The sequence below is a fragment of the Papio anubis genome, chromosome 6 (genome assembly GCF_008728515.1).
Source record: "Papio anubis isolate 15944 chromosome 6, Panubis1.0, whole genome shotgun sequence".
NCBI classification, from domain to species: Eukaryota; Metazoa; Chordata; class Mammalia; order Primates; family Cercopithecidae; genus Papio; species Papio anubis.
Window position 1 is genome coordinate 35,518,096 of NC_044981.1, and position 14,435 is coordinate 35,532,530.

Sequence of the window (14,435 nt, forward strand, 5' to 3'; positions counted from 1 at the left end):
GGGGAGGAAGAGTTGGAGGCTGAAAAGGGAGAAGAAAGGGGACCCAAGGGGGGTTGGGGTGGGGCAGGGGCACATTTCTTGTAAATGTTGCTCAGCTCCTTCAACTGCTGTGCTGGTTCTTGGAAACCTTCACCACAAAAGACCTATCGAGAACAGTGTTAGAAAAGATATGGCCTCATCCCCCAGTTCATTTCCTGCCCAGCCTTGCGCTACTAACCCCGATTGCCAAGAGCAAGGTTGCAGTGTCCCCTCAGCAGTGCTGTGGGAGGAAGTGCAAAAATAAAAATAAGCAGAACTAGGGGCAAGCCCAGAGGACTGTCTTTATTTTTATTTATTGTAACAGGACATCCGATGTACAGAAGTGGATTCATCATAATCCTTGGCTCATCATATATTCTCATCCTTGGTCCAAGAATGGTATTTTGTTTTATATATATATATATATGAAATCATATATATATATATATATATATATATATATATTTTCTTTTTTTTTTTTTTAGGCAGAGTCTTGTCACCCAGGCTGGTATGCAATGACACGATCTCAGCTCACTGTAACCTCCGCCTCCCAGGTTCAAGTAATTCTCCTGGCTCAGCCTCCCAAGTAACCGGGATTACAGGCACCCGCCACCACGCCCGGCTAACTTTTCGTACTTTTAGTAGAGATAGGGTTTCACCATGTTGGCCAGGCTGATCTCGAACTCCTGACCTCAGGCGATCCACCCGCCTTAGCCTCCCAAAGTGCTGGGATTACAGGCATGAGCCACCGCATCCGGCCCGTTGTTATTACATTTTATCGTATTGGGTAGTGAACCTACCACCCAGCTCAAGAAACAGAATATTAACAATGACATTCATCTATCTATATGATGCTCTCTTAGTCCATTTCTTACCTCCCTCAGATACAATCCACTGTTTTAAATTTTGTGTTTGGCATTCTCTTACTTTATATTTTATTTATTTATTTTGAGACAGAGTCGCACTCTGTTGCCCAGGCTAGAGTGCAGTGGCATGATCTTGGCTCACTGCACCCTCTGCTTCCTGGGTTCAAGCAATTTTCCTGCCTCGGTTTCCGAAGTAGCTGGGATTATAGGCATGTGACACCATGATTTTTGTATTTTTAGTAGAGACAGGGTTTCACTATGTTGGCCAGGCTGGTCTCGAACTCCTGTCCTCAGGTGATCTGCCTGCCTCGGCCTCCCAAAGCGCTAGGATTACAGGTATAAGCCACCACTCCTGGCTTATTTATGTATTTATTTTGAGTGTGTCACCCAGGCTGAGGTACCGTGGTACAATCGAGGCTCACTGCAACCTCAAATTCCTGGGCTCAAGTGATCCTCCTGCCTCAGCCTCCCAAGAAGCTGAGACACAGACATGTTGCCACCACACCTTGCTAATTTTTAAATTTTTTGTAGAGATGGGTATCTCACTATGTTGAATAAGTTGGTCTTGAATTCCTGGCCTCAAGCAATCCTCCAACCTCAGCCTCCCAAAGTGCTGGGATTACAGGCGTGACCACTGTGCCTGGCTAACTTTTAAAATTTTTTTTTTTTTTTTTTTTTGAGACGGAGTCTTGCCCCTGTCACCCAGGCTGGAGTGCAGTGGGCCGGATCTCGCTCACTGCAGCCCACTTCCCGGTTCTATTCCTGCCTCAGCCCTCCCGAGTAGGCTGGGACTACAGGCTCGCACACTCCTCACTTCCGCTAGTTTTTTTTGTATTTTTAGTAGAGATTTGGGTTTCACCCTGTTCGCTAGGATGGTCTCATCTCCTGGACTCATGATCCGCCTGCCTCGGCCTCCCAAAGTGCTGGGATTATGGCTTGAGCCACCGCGCCCGGCCTAAAATTTTTTATAGAAACAGGATTTCACCATGTTGCCTGGGCTGGTCTCAAATTTCTCAGCTCAAGGGATTCACCAGCCTTGGCCTCCCAAAGTGTTGGGAATGCAGATGTGAGCCACCGCACCCGGCTAACAGCATAGCAGCATTCTCTTACTTTAAAATAAAATTTTATTTTATAGGTATGTATCCCTAGATGACGTAGTATTTAGTATTTTTTATTTTATCTTATTTTATTTCATTTCATTTTTAGATGGAGTCTTGTTCTGTCGGCCAGGCTGGAGTGGAGTGGCGCAATCTCAGCTCACTGCAACCTCTGCCTCCCGGGTTCAAGCGATTCTCCTGCCTCAGCCTCCCGAGTAGCTGGGATTATAGGCGTGCACCACAACGCCCTGCTAATTTTTGCATTTTTAGTAGAGATGTGGTTTCACCATGTTAGCCAGGCTGGTCTCAAACTCCTGATCTTAAGTGATCCACCAGCCTTGGCCTCCCAAAATGCTGGGATTATAGGTGTGAACCATTTGTGCCCGGCCAATTGTTTTTTAATTTGTAATTTTGGGGGTACATACTAGGTGTATATATTTATGGGGTACAGGAGATGTTTTGACACAGGCATGCAATGTGTGATAATCACATCATGAAGATGGGATATCCACCTCCTCAAGCATTTATCCTTTGTGTTACAAACAATCCAATTATGCTCTTGTAGTTATTTTAAAACATACTCTTAAATTATTACTGACTATAGTCACATTCATTGTTTCTATTATTTTTTGTAGCCGTCAACCATCCCCTCTTCCCTACCAGGGTCCCACTACATTTCCCAGCCTCTGGTTACCATTCTTCTACTCTCTGTCCATGAGGTCAATTGTTTTGATTTTTAGATTTCCCAAATAAATGAGAACGTGCAATGTTTGTCTTTCTGTGCCTGGTTTATTTCACTTAACATAATGACCTCCAATCCTACCCATGTTGTTGCAAATGACAGGATCTCATTCTTTTTTATGGCTGCATAGTACTCCATTGTGTGTATGTACCACATTTTCTTCATCCATTCATCTGTTGATGGACACTTAGGTTGCTTCCAAATCTTGGCTATTGTGCACAGTGCTGCAACAAACATGAAAGTGCGGATATCTCTTCAACACACTGATTTCCTTTCTTTGGGGTATATACCCAGCAGTCAGATTGCTGGATCATATGATAGTTCTATTTTTGGTTTTTTGAGGAACTTCCAAACTGTTCTCCATAGTGGCTGTACTAATTTACATTTCTACCAACAGTGTAGGAGGGTTCCTTCCCTTTTCTCCACATCCTCACCAGCATTCACTATTGCCTGTCTTTTGGATAAAAGCCACTTTAACTGGGGTGCGAAGATACCGCATTATAGTTTTGATTTGCATTTTTCTGATGATCAGTGATATTGAGCACCTTTTCATATGCCCATTTGCCCTTTGTATGTCTTCTCTTGAGAAATGTCTATTCAAATCTTTTGCCCATTTTTATTTTTTTATTCGTTATTTTTTTTGAGACGGAGTCTTGTTCTGTCGTCCAGGCCGGACTGCAGTGGCGCAATCTCGGCTCACTGCAAGCTCCGCCTGCCAGGTTCCCGCCATTCTCCTGCCTCAGCCTCCCGAGTAGCTGGGACTACAGGCGCCCGCCACCACGGCCGGCTAATTTTTTTGTATTTTTAGTAGAGACTGGGTTTCACCATGTTAGCCAGGATGGTCTCGATCTCCTGACCTCGTGATCTGCCTGCCTCGGCCTCCCGAAGTGCTGGGATTATAGGTGTGAGCCACTGCGCCTGGCCCTTTGCTCTTTTTTTTTTTTTTTGAGACAGAGTTCAGCTCTGCCACCCAGGCTGGAGTGCAGTAGTGCAACTGCTCAAGGTAAGCTCCGGCCTCCCGGTTCCCCACGCATTCTCCTGCCTCAGCCTCCTGAGTAGCTGACTACAGGCTACCACCACCACGCCAGCTGGCCGTTTTGTATTTTATTAGAGAAGGGGTTTTACTGCAGTTAGCCAGGATGGTCTCGATCTCCTGACCTCGTGATCCTCCCGCCTCGGCCTCCCAAAGTGTTGGGATTACAGGCGTGAGCCCCCGCGCCCGGCCCTTTTGCTCTTTTTTTTTTTTTTTGCTCATTTTTAATCAGATTATTGGATTTTTTCCCTATAGTGTTGTTTGGCTTCTTATATATTCTGGTTTTTAATCCTTTGTCAGGTGGGTAGTCGGTAAATATTTTCTCCTGTTCTCTGGGTTGTCTCTTCCCTTTGTTACTTTGTTGATTGTTTCCTTTGCTGTGCAGAAGCTTTTTTTTTTTTTTTTTTTTAATTGAGTCGGAGTCTTACTGTGTCACCCAGGCTGGAGTACAATGGCTTGATTTAGGCTCACTGCAACCTCCACCTCCCAGGATCAAATGATTCTCCTGTCTCAGCCTCCCTAGTAGCTGGTATTACCGGTGCCCGCCACCATGCCTGGCTAATTTTTGTATTTTTAGTAGAGATGGTGTTTCACTATGTTGGTCGGACTGGTCTCGAACTCCTGACATCAAATGATCCTCTCACTGTGGCCTCCTAAAGTGCTGGAGTTACAGGTGTGAGCCACCAACCCCCACTACACAAGCTTTTTTTTTTTTTTTTTTTTTTTTGAGATGGAGTTTAGCTCTTATTGCCCAGATTGGAGTGCAATGGCGTGATCTCGGCTCACTGCAACCTCCGTCTCCTGGGTTCGGGTTCAAGCGATTCTCCTGCTTCAGCCTCCCAAATAGCTGGGATTCCAGGCATGCGCCACCAGGCCGGGCTAATTTTATATTTTTAGTAGAGAGGGGGTTTCTCCATGTTGGTCAGGCTGGTCTCGAACTCCTGACCTCAGATGATCTGCCTTCCTCAGCCTTCCAAAGTGCTGGGATTACAGGCGTGAGGCCACTGTGCCCAATCATGTGCAGAAGCTTTTTAACATGATGTGATCCCATTTGTCCCTTTTTGTTATGGTTGCCTGTGCCTTTGGGGTATTCTCAATAAATCTTTACCCAGACCAATGTCCTGGAGAGTTTCTCCAAAGTTTTCCTGTAGAGTTTCATAGTTTGAAGTCTTAGATTTAAGTCTTTTATCCATTTTGATTTTTGTATATGGTGAGAGATAGGGGTCTAGTTTCATTCTTTTGTGTATGGATATCCAGTTTTCCCAGCACCATTTATTGAAGAGACTGTCTTTTCCTCAGCGTATGTTCTTGGCACCTTTGTTGAAAATGAGTTCACTGTAGGTGTCTGGATTTGTTTCTGAGTTCTGTGGGTTCTCTATTCTGTTCCACTGGTCTATGTGTCTAGTTTTTTTAAATGTTGTTTGTTGTTGTTTTTGAGACAGAGTCTCACTCTTTCTCCCAGGCAAGAGAGCAGTGATGCAATCTCAGCTCACTGCAACCTCCACCTCCTGGATTAAAGCAATTCTCGTGCCTCATCCTGCCGGGTAGCTGGGATTATAGGCATATACCATCATGTCTGACTAATTTTGGTATTTTTAGTAGAGATGGGGTTTCACCATGTTGGCCAGGCTGGTATGTGTCTATTTTTATGCCAGTATTATGCTGTTTTGGTTACTATAACTCTGTAGTATAATTTTTTTTTTTTTTGAGATGGAGTCTCTCTGTCACCCAGGCTGGAGTGCAGTGGCACAGTTTTGGCTCACTGCAACCTCCACCTCCCAGGTTCAAGTGATTCTCCTGCCTCAGCCTCCCGAGTAGCTGGGATTATAGGCGCCCACCACCACGCCTGGCTAACTTTTGTATTTTTAGTAGAGACTAGGTTTTGCCATATTGGCTAGGCTAGTCTCGAACTCCTGATCTCAGGTGATCCTCCTACCTCAGCCTCCCAAAGTGGTAGGATTACAGGTGTGAGCCCTGCCAATTTTTTTTTTTTTTTTTTTTTGAGATGAAGTCTCACTCTGTTGTCCAGGCTGGAGTGCAATGGCGCAATCTCCGCTCCCTGTGACCTCCACCTCCTGGGTTCAAGCAGTTCTGCTGCCTCAGCCTCCCGAGTAGGTGGGATTACAGGCACCCGCCACCATGCCCGGCTAATTTTTGTATTTTTAGTAGAGATGGGGTTTCACCATGTTGGTCAGGCTGGTCTTGAACTCCTGACCCCAGGTGATCCGCCCGCCTTGCCTTCCCAAAGTCCTGGGATTACAGGCTTGAGCTACTGCGCCTGGCCGTGTAATATATATTTTTTTTAATTTCCAACTTTTATTTATTTTTATTTATTTTTTGAGACAGAGTCTCACTCTGTTGCCCAGGCTAGAGTGCAGTGGCGCGATCTCCGCTCACTGCAAGCTCTGCCTCCCGGGTTCACGCCATTCTTCTGCTTCGGCCTCCCGAGTAGCTGGGACTACAGGTGCCCGCCACCACGCCTGGTTAATTTTTTGTATTTTTAGTAGAAATGGAGTTTCACCGTGTTAGCCAGGATGGTCTTGATCTCCTGACCTCATGATCCGCCTGCCTCGACCTCCCAAAGTGCTGGGATTACAGGCGTGAGCCACCACACCCCGCCTCAACTTTTATTTTAAGTTCGGGATACGTGTGCAGGATGCGCAGGTTTGTCTCTGTAGTATAATTTGAAGTTAGCTAATGGGATTTCTCCAGTTTTGTTCTTTCTGCTTAGGATAGCTCTGGCTATTTCGGGTCTTTTGTGGTTCCATATAAATTTTAGGATTATGGCCGGGCGCGGTGGCTCAAGCCTGTAATCCCAGCACTTTGGGAGGCCGAGACGGGCGGATCACGAGGTCAGGAGTTCGAGACCATCCTGGCTAACACAGTGAAACCCCGTCTCTACTAAAAAATACGAAAAACTAGCCGGGCGAGGTGGCAGGCGCCTGTAGTCCCGGCTACTCGGGAGGCTGAGGCAGGAGAATGGTGTAAAAACCCGGGAGGCGGAGCTTGCAGTGAGCTGAGATCCGGCCACTGCACTCCAGCCTGGGCGACACAGCGAGACTCCGTCTCAAAAAAAAAAAAAAAAAAAAAAAATTTTAGGATTATTTTTTCTGTTTCTGTGAAGAATGTCATTGGTATTCTGATAAGGATTTCAGTGAATCTGTAGACTGCTTTGGGTAGTATGGACATTTTAACAATATTAATTCTTCTAATGCATGAACATAAAGTATCTTTCCATTTTTTGGTGTCCTCTTCAATTTCTTTCATCAGTATTTTATAATAAAGATTTTTCATTTCTTTGGTTAATTCCTAGGTATTTAATTTTATTTGTGACTATTATAAATGAGATTACTTTTAAATTTCTTTTTCAGATTGGTCACAGTTGGCATATAAAATGCTACTTTTTTTGTTTGTTTTGAGACAGAGTTTCGCTCTTGTTGCCCAGGTTGGAGTGCAATGGTGCAATCTTGGCTCACCGCAACCTCCGCCTCCCAGGTTCAAGTGATTCTCCTGCCTCAGTCTCCTGAGTAGCTGGGATTACAGGCATGTGCCACCACACCCGGCTAATTTTGTATTTTTAGTAGAGACGGGTTTACTCCATGTTGGTCAGGCTAGTCTCGAACTCCCGACCTCAGGTGATCTGCCCGCCTCGGCCTTCCAAAGTGCAGAGATTACAGGCATTAACCACCACACCTGGCTTTTTTTTTTTTTTTTTTTTTTTTGAGATGGAGTTTTGCTCTGTTGCCCAGGCTGGAGTGCAGTGGTGCAATCTCGGCTCACTGCAACCTCCATCTCCTGGGTTCAAGCAATTCTCCTGCCTCCCAAGTAGTTGAGACTACAAGTGTGTGCTACCACACCTGGCTAATTTTTGTATGTTTAGTAGAGATGGGGTTTTGCCATGTTGGCCAGGCTGGTCTTGAACTCCTGACCTCAGATGATCTGCCTGTCTTGGCCTCCCGAAGTGCTGGGATTGTAGGCATGAGCCACCATGCCCAGCCTACGCTACTGATTTTCGTATGTTGATTTTGTATCCTGCAAGTGTGCACATTTTGTTTATCAGTTCTAATAGTTTTGTGTGTGTGTGTGTGTGTGTGTGTGTGTGGAGTCTTTAGGTTTTTCCAAATATAAGATCCATATCATCTGCAAACATTCTTTCCAATTTGGATGCCCTTTATTTCTTTCTCTTATGTGATTGCTCTAGCTGTATTTAGTTTGTTATTGTTACTGGTGGTTTTTTTTTTTTTTTTTTTTTTTTTTTTTTTTTTTTTTTTTTTTTTTGAGACGGAGTCTCGCTCTGTCGCCCAGTGTGGAGTGCAGTGGCCGGATCTCAGCTCACTGCAAGCTCCGCCTCCCGGGTTCACGCCATTCTCCAGCCTCAGCCTCCCGAGTAGCTGGGACTACAGGCGCCCGCCACCTCGCCCGGCTAGTTTTTTGTATTTCTTAATAGAGACGGGGTTTCACCGTGTTAGCCAGGATGGTCTCGATCTCCTGACCTCGTGATCCGCCCGTCTCGGCCTCCCAAAGTGCTGGGATTACAGGCGTGAGCCACCGCGCCCGGCTACTGGTGGTTTTTGACACAGTATCTCACACTGTCCTTGAGGCTGGAGTTCCATGGCACAATCTTGACTCACTTCAACCTCCCGCTCCTGAGCTCAGGCGATCCTCCCACTTCAGCCTCCCAGTAGCTGAGACTACAGGTCTGTACCACCACATCCAGCTAATTTTTGTATTTTTCGTAGAGACAGGGCTTCGTCATCTTGCCCAGGCTTCTCTCAAACTCATGGGTTTAAATAATCCACCTACCTTGGCCTCCCAACCTGCTGGGCTTATAGGCGAGCTACCACACCTGGCCCTTTTGGGGCTTTTTTGAGACAAGGTCTTGCTCTGTCACCCAGACTGGAGTTGCAGTGGCAAATCAAGGCTCACTGCAGTCTTGACCTCTCCGGGCTCAAGTGATCCTTCCACCTCAGCATCCCGAGTAGCTGGGAGCACAGGTGTGCACCACCATGCTCAACTAACTTTTTAAAAAATGTTTTTTTTTTTTTTTTTTTTTTTTTTTTTGAGACGGAGTCTCGCTCTGTCACCCAGGCTGGAGTGCAGTGGCCGGATCTCAGCTCACTGCAAGCTCCACCTCCCGGGTTCACGCCATTCTCCTGCCTCAGCCTCCCGAGTAGCTGGGGCTACAGGCGCCCGCCACCTCGCCCGGCTAAGTTTTTGTATTTTTAGTAGAGACGGGGTTTCACTGTGTTAGCCAGGATGGTCTCGATCTCCTGACCTCGTGATCCGCCCGTCTCGGCCTCCCAAAGTGCTGGGATTACAGGCTTGAGCCACCGCGCCCGGCCGTAAAAAATGTTTTTGTAGAGATGGGGGTCTCACTACATTGCCCAGGCTGGTCTTGAACTCCTCAGCTCAAGCGAGCCTCCTGCCTTGGCCTCCCAAATCATTGAGATTACAAGCATGAGCCACCACACCCAGCCTATTTAGTTTCAATTATTCTTGAAAGTTATAAAAATAGTATCATGCATGTAGGTAGTGATCTGGAACTTGTTCTTTCCACTCTGCATTATGTTATAAGGACTCATGCATGTTATAACATAGCTGTCATTCATTTTCACTCTAGAATATTCCATTGCATGAACAGGCATTTGGGTTATGGCCAGCAGAAGCCAGTCTTTTTTTTTTTTTTTTTTTTTTAAGGAGTTTTTTTTTTTTTTGAGACGGAGTTTCGCTCTTGTTGCCCAGGCTGGAGTGCAATGGCATGATTTCGGCTCACTGCAACCTCTGCCTCCCAGGTTCAAGCGATTCTCCTGCCTCAGCCTCCCTAGTAGCTGGGATTACAGGCATGTGGCACCACACCAAGCTAATTTTGTATTTTTAGTAGAGACAGGGTTTCTCCATGTTGGTCAGGCTGGTCTCGAACTCCTGACCTCAGGTGATCCACCGCCTCGGCCTCATAAAGTGCTGGGATTACAGGCATGAGTCACCGCACCCAGCTAGAAGCCAGTCTTTAGATGTCCCCTGGGTTAAATCACTTAGGAGATCAATACACACAGAAAGGTTTTGCCCTTGTAAAATAACCAGGAGCCAGAAGCAGGGACCATGTTGCCCTTCCATTCATGGAGCACCCACACTGAACCAGGCACCATGCTGTAAACACCTGTGAACTCCTTTTCCTGTGTGAGTAGACAGAACCAAGGTCTGCCCATTGTCTCTTCAGGGTTCCCAGTGATGCCAGGAAATAGACAAGCATTGCAGCAAAGCAAAGATCTGGTGTCAGTGTCCTCCCAGTGAGATCGATAGATCTGGCAGTGAGTGTTGTGTACGTGGTGCGGACTCTGGTGTGGTTAGGCGTGTATGGTGTATGTACGTGTGCAAATGTGTCTCTTTGGTGTGTGTGATGTGAGAGGTGCAAGAAGGTGGTGTCTATGTGTGTGTGGTGGCGGGGCTGTGTGTGTACATATAGTGGGTGTGGGTGTTGTGTACGTGTGTGCCCCTGTACATACATACTCATTCCGGGAGTTACCATCTGTCTTACCTCAGCTAGCTAACACCACATGCTTCCCTCTGGCGCCTGGCTCCCTCCTTGTCTCCTTGTCTGCCTCTGTCCCAATCCTTTCCGCTCCCCATTTTCTTCTTTCACCTCTCTTTATCTCATGGCTCACTGTAACCTTGAACTCCTGGGTTCAAATGATCATTTCGACTCAGCCTCCTGAGCAACTGGGACCTCAAGCACATGCTACTATGCCCAGCTAATTTTTTAAATTTTTTTGTAGAGATGGGGTCTTGCTATGTTGCCCAGGCTGATCTCAAACTCCTTACCTTAGGCAGTCCTCTTGCCTTGGTCTCCTAAAATGTTGGGAGTACAGGTGTCAGCTGCTGCACCCAGCCAAATTTTTATTTTTATATATTTATTTATTTACTTTAGAACCACTTATTTTTAGCAAGTCGTGAGTCCTTCCTTAAGAATAAACAGGAAATTCCTCAGATTCTCTTGCAACCAACTTTGGACACATGACAAAGTTAAGGTCAATGAAATGAAAGTGAAAATGTTCTGGTGCAGATTCCAGAGAAGTTCCTTCCAAGACAGAGGGAAACAGGAGCTATTATGAGAAGGCAGTAGTGGGAGTGGGGGAGAAAACTTGCTGAGTAGAAAAGAGGTGGCTCCCAGCCAGGCATGGTGGCTCACACCCGTAATCCCAGCACTTTGGGAGGCCTAGGCAGGCGGATCATCCGAGGTCAGGAGTTCGAGGCCAGCCTGACTAACATGGTGAAATCCCATCTCTACTAAAAATACAAAAATTAGCTGGACGTGGCGGCAGGTGCCTATAATCCCAGCCAGTCGGGAGGCTGCAGCTGAGACAGGAGAGTTGCTTGAGTCTGGGAGGTGGAGGTTGCAGTGAGCCAAGTTCGCGCCATTGCACTGTAGCCTAGGTGACGAGAGTGAAACTCCATCTCAAAAAAAAAAAAAAAGAAAAAGAAAAAAAAAGAAAAAAAAAAGTGGCTCCCTCAGGCCACAACATTAATCTGAGCTGTCACCACAATCACCTTGTTTTGTGACAACCTGGTTTTTTTTGTTTTTTTTTTTTTGACACAAGGCCTCACTCTGTCACCCAGGCTAGAGTACAGTGGCGCAATCATGTCTTATTCCAGCCTCAACATCCTGGTCTCAAGCAATCCTCCTGCCTCAGCTTCCCCATAGCTGGGACTACAGTCACGCACACCACGCCTGACTAATTTTTATAATTTTTTTTGTAGAGGTGGGGTCTTGCTGTATTGCCCAGGCTGGTCTTGAACTCCTGGACTTAAGTGATCCTCTTGCCTCAGTCTCCCAAAGTGCTGAGATTACAGGTATGGGCCACTATGTCTGGGCCTGTGACAAGCTTTTAGTATTTCACAAGAAAAATACTTGTCCCCTCTAAGTTAGTGATTTTTCAAAAAATGTGTAGTATCTTTATACTTTCACTTTCTCATGGCCCCAGTGTCTGCTCCTTCCAACTCCTCTTGACACATCTGTCCAATTTTATACTGCAAGTCAGTTAGAAAGTGAGATTGGAGGCTGAGTGCAGTGGCTCACGCCTGTAGTCCCAGCACTCTGGGATGTCAAGGCAGGCAGATAGCTTTAGGCCAGGAGTTCAAGAACCCCCTGGGCAACGTAGTGAGAACCCATCTCTATTAAAAAATAAAAATAAAAATAAACTGGGCATGGTGGCATGAACCTGTAATCCTAGCTACTTGGGAGGCTTCAGCAGGAGGATCACTCGAGCCCAGGAGTTCGAGGTGATACTGAGCTACGATAGTGCAACTGCATTGCACCCTGGGTGACAGAGTAAGACCCTGTCTCTAAAAAACAAAAAATAGGCCGGGCGCGGTGGCTTAAGCCTGTAATCCCAGCACTTTGGGAGGCCGAGACGGGCGGATCACGAGGTCAGGAGATCGAGACCATCCTGGCTAACACGGTGAAACCCCGTCTCTACTAAAAAATAAAAAAAAATTAGCCGGGCGAGGTGGCGGGCGCCTGTAGTCCCAGCTACTCGGGAGGCTGAGGCAGGAGAATGGCGGGAACCCGGGAGGCGGAGCTTGCAGTGAGCTGAGATCCGGCCACTGCACTCCAGCCCGGGCGACAGAGCGAGACTCCGTCTCAAAAAAAAAAAAATAAAATAAAATAAAAATAAAAAATAAATAAAAAAAAAATAAAAAATAAAAAGAAAGTGAGCTTGGCTATCAAGTTGATTCTCATTTATTTACATCAATCCATGGGGAAAGTATATGATAGTATGAATAATCTAAAATGAAAGATAACTTAAAATGTATATTTGGTACTAGAATGTGTTCCTAAATCCAACATATTTTATTTTATTTTATTGTTTTTGTTTTTGAGACAGAGTCTTGCTCTGTTGCCCAGGCTGGAGTTCTGTAGCATTATCTTGGCTCACTGCAGCCTCCTCCCAGGTTCCAAGCAATTCTGTCTCAGCCTCCCAAGTAGCTATGGTTACAGACACGCACGCACCACCACGCCCGGCTAATTTTTATATTTTTTGTAGAAACAGGGTTTCGTCATGTTGGCCAGGCTAGTCTCAATCTCCTGACCTCAGGTAATCCACCCACCTCGGCCTCCCAAAGTGCTGGGATTACAGGCGTGAGCTACTGTGCCCAGCCAAATCCAACATATTTTAATTGATGGAGAAAGAAAGGGAATATGGCCAGGTGCGGTTGCTCACACCTGTAACCCCAGCACTTTGGGAGGCCGAGGCGGGTGGATCATTTGAGGTCAGGAGTTTGAAACCAGCTTGACCTACACAGTGAAACCTCATCTCTACTAAAATACAAAAATTAGCTGGACGTGGTGGCGGGTACCTCTAATGCCAACTACTTGGAAGGCTGAGGCAGGAAAATCGCTTGAACCCAGGAGGTGGAGGTTGCAGTGAGCCAAGGTTGTGCTTCTGCACTCCAGCCTGGGTGACAGAGCAAGACTCCCTCTCAAGAAAAAAAAAAAAAGATAATACATATTTTTTTTAAAAAAACTTTATTGAGGGGTAATTTACATACACTAAATAGCACTCATTTTAAGCACACAGTTTGATGTGTTTTGACAAACGTACAGGCCCCTGTAACCATGACCACAACCAGAATATAGAACGTTTCCACCTCCCGCAAAAGTTCCCTGGGCCCTTTGCAGTCAATCTCCCCATCCCACCCTCACTGGCCCCAGGCAACCACAGATCTGCTTTCTGTCACTGTAGATTAGGTTTGCCTATTGTAGGATTTTATTTAAGTGGTGTCATACATCATGTGCTTATTTATGGGAATGATGATTTATTGGGTGCCTAGCATGTGACAGACACTTTATAAGTGTACAGTCATTTCCCTTTTAGAGACTAGTAAATCAAGACTCCAAAATGGAATAATTTACCAAGGTCACATGGCTAGTAAATGGCAGAGTAGAATTCTAAGTTTGCGTGTCGCCACCTTTAGAGTCTTTCCTTACACGCTGCATTGCTGGACAGGCGCAGTGGTTCACACCTGTAATCCCGGCACTTTGGGAGGCTGAGGCAGGAGTATCACCTGAGGTTAGAAGTTCAAGATCAGCCTGGCCAACATGGTGAAACCCGTCTCTACTAAAAATCAGCAGGGCGTGGTGGCACACACCTGTAACCCCAGCTACTCAGGAGGCTGAGGCAGGAGAATCACTTGAACCCAGGAGGTGGAGGCTGCAGTTAGCAGAGATCACGTCACTGCATTCCAGCCTGGGCGACAGAGCAAGGCCTCGTCTCAAAAAAACAAAAAAACAAAAAACAAAAAAACCCACACTGTGTTGCTGCTGTCTTGGCTTTTTGGAGGCTCTAACAGATGAATATGTTATAGGTTAATGTAAGGTCAAAGCATACAGTTTTATGGGAAGGCAGGTGTAGGGTACACGGAACAACTAGAGAGCAGACGAGAGGATACATAATAACATGATAAAGTAAATGGTAACCCAGCACCAAAACATGTTGTCTGCTTTATAGAGATACAAATCACTACTGGGGGCCTCAGAAGAGAATGTTGGCTGCAGGTGTCACAGCAGGTTTCTTGGGAAGCAGGGAGGGGGCAGGATTATCTATCAACCTAGGCATTTACTTCAGACAAACTAATAAAGCTAGGTTGTAAAAATCTTCTTTTTTTTTTTTTTCCTTGAGACG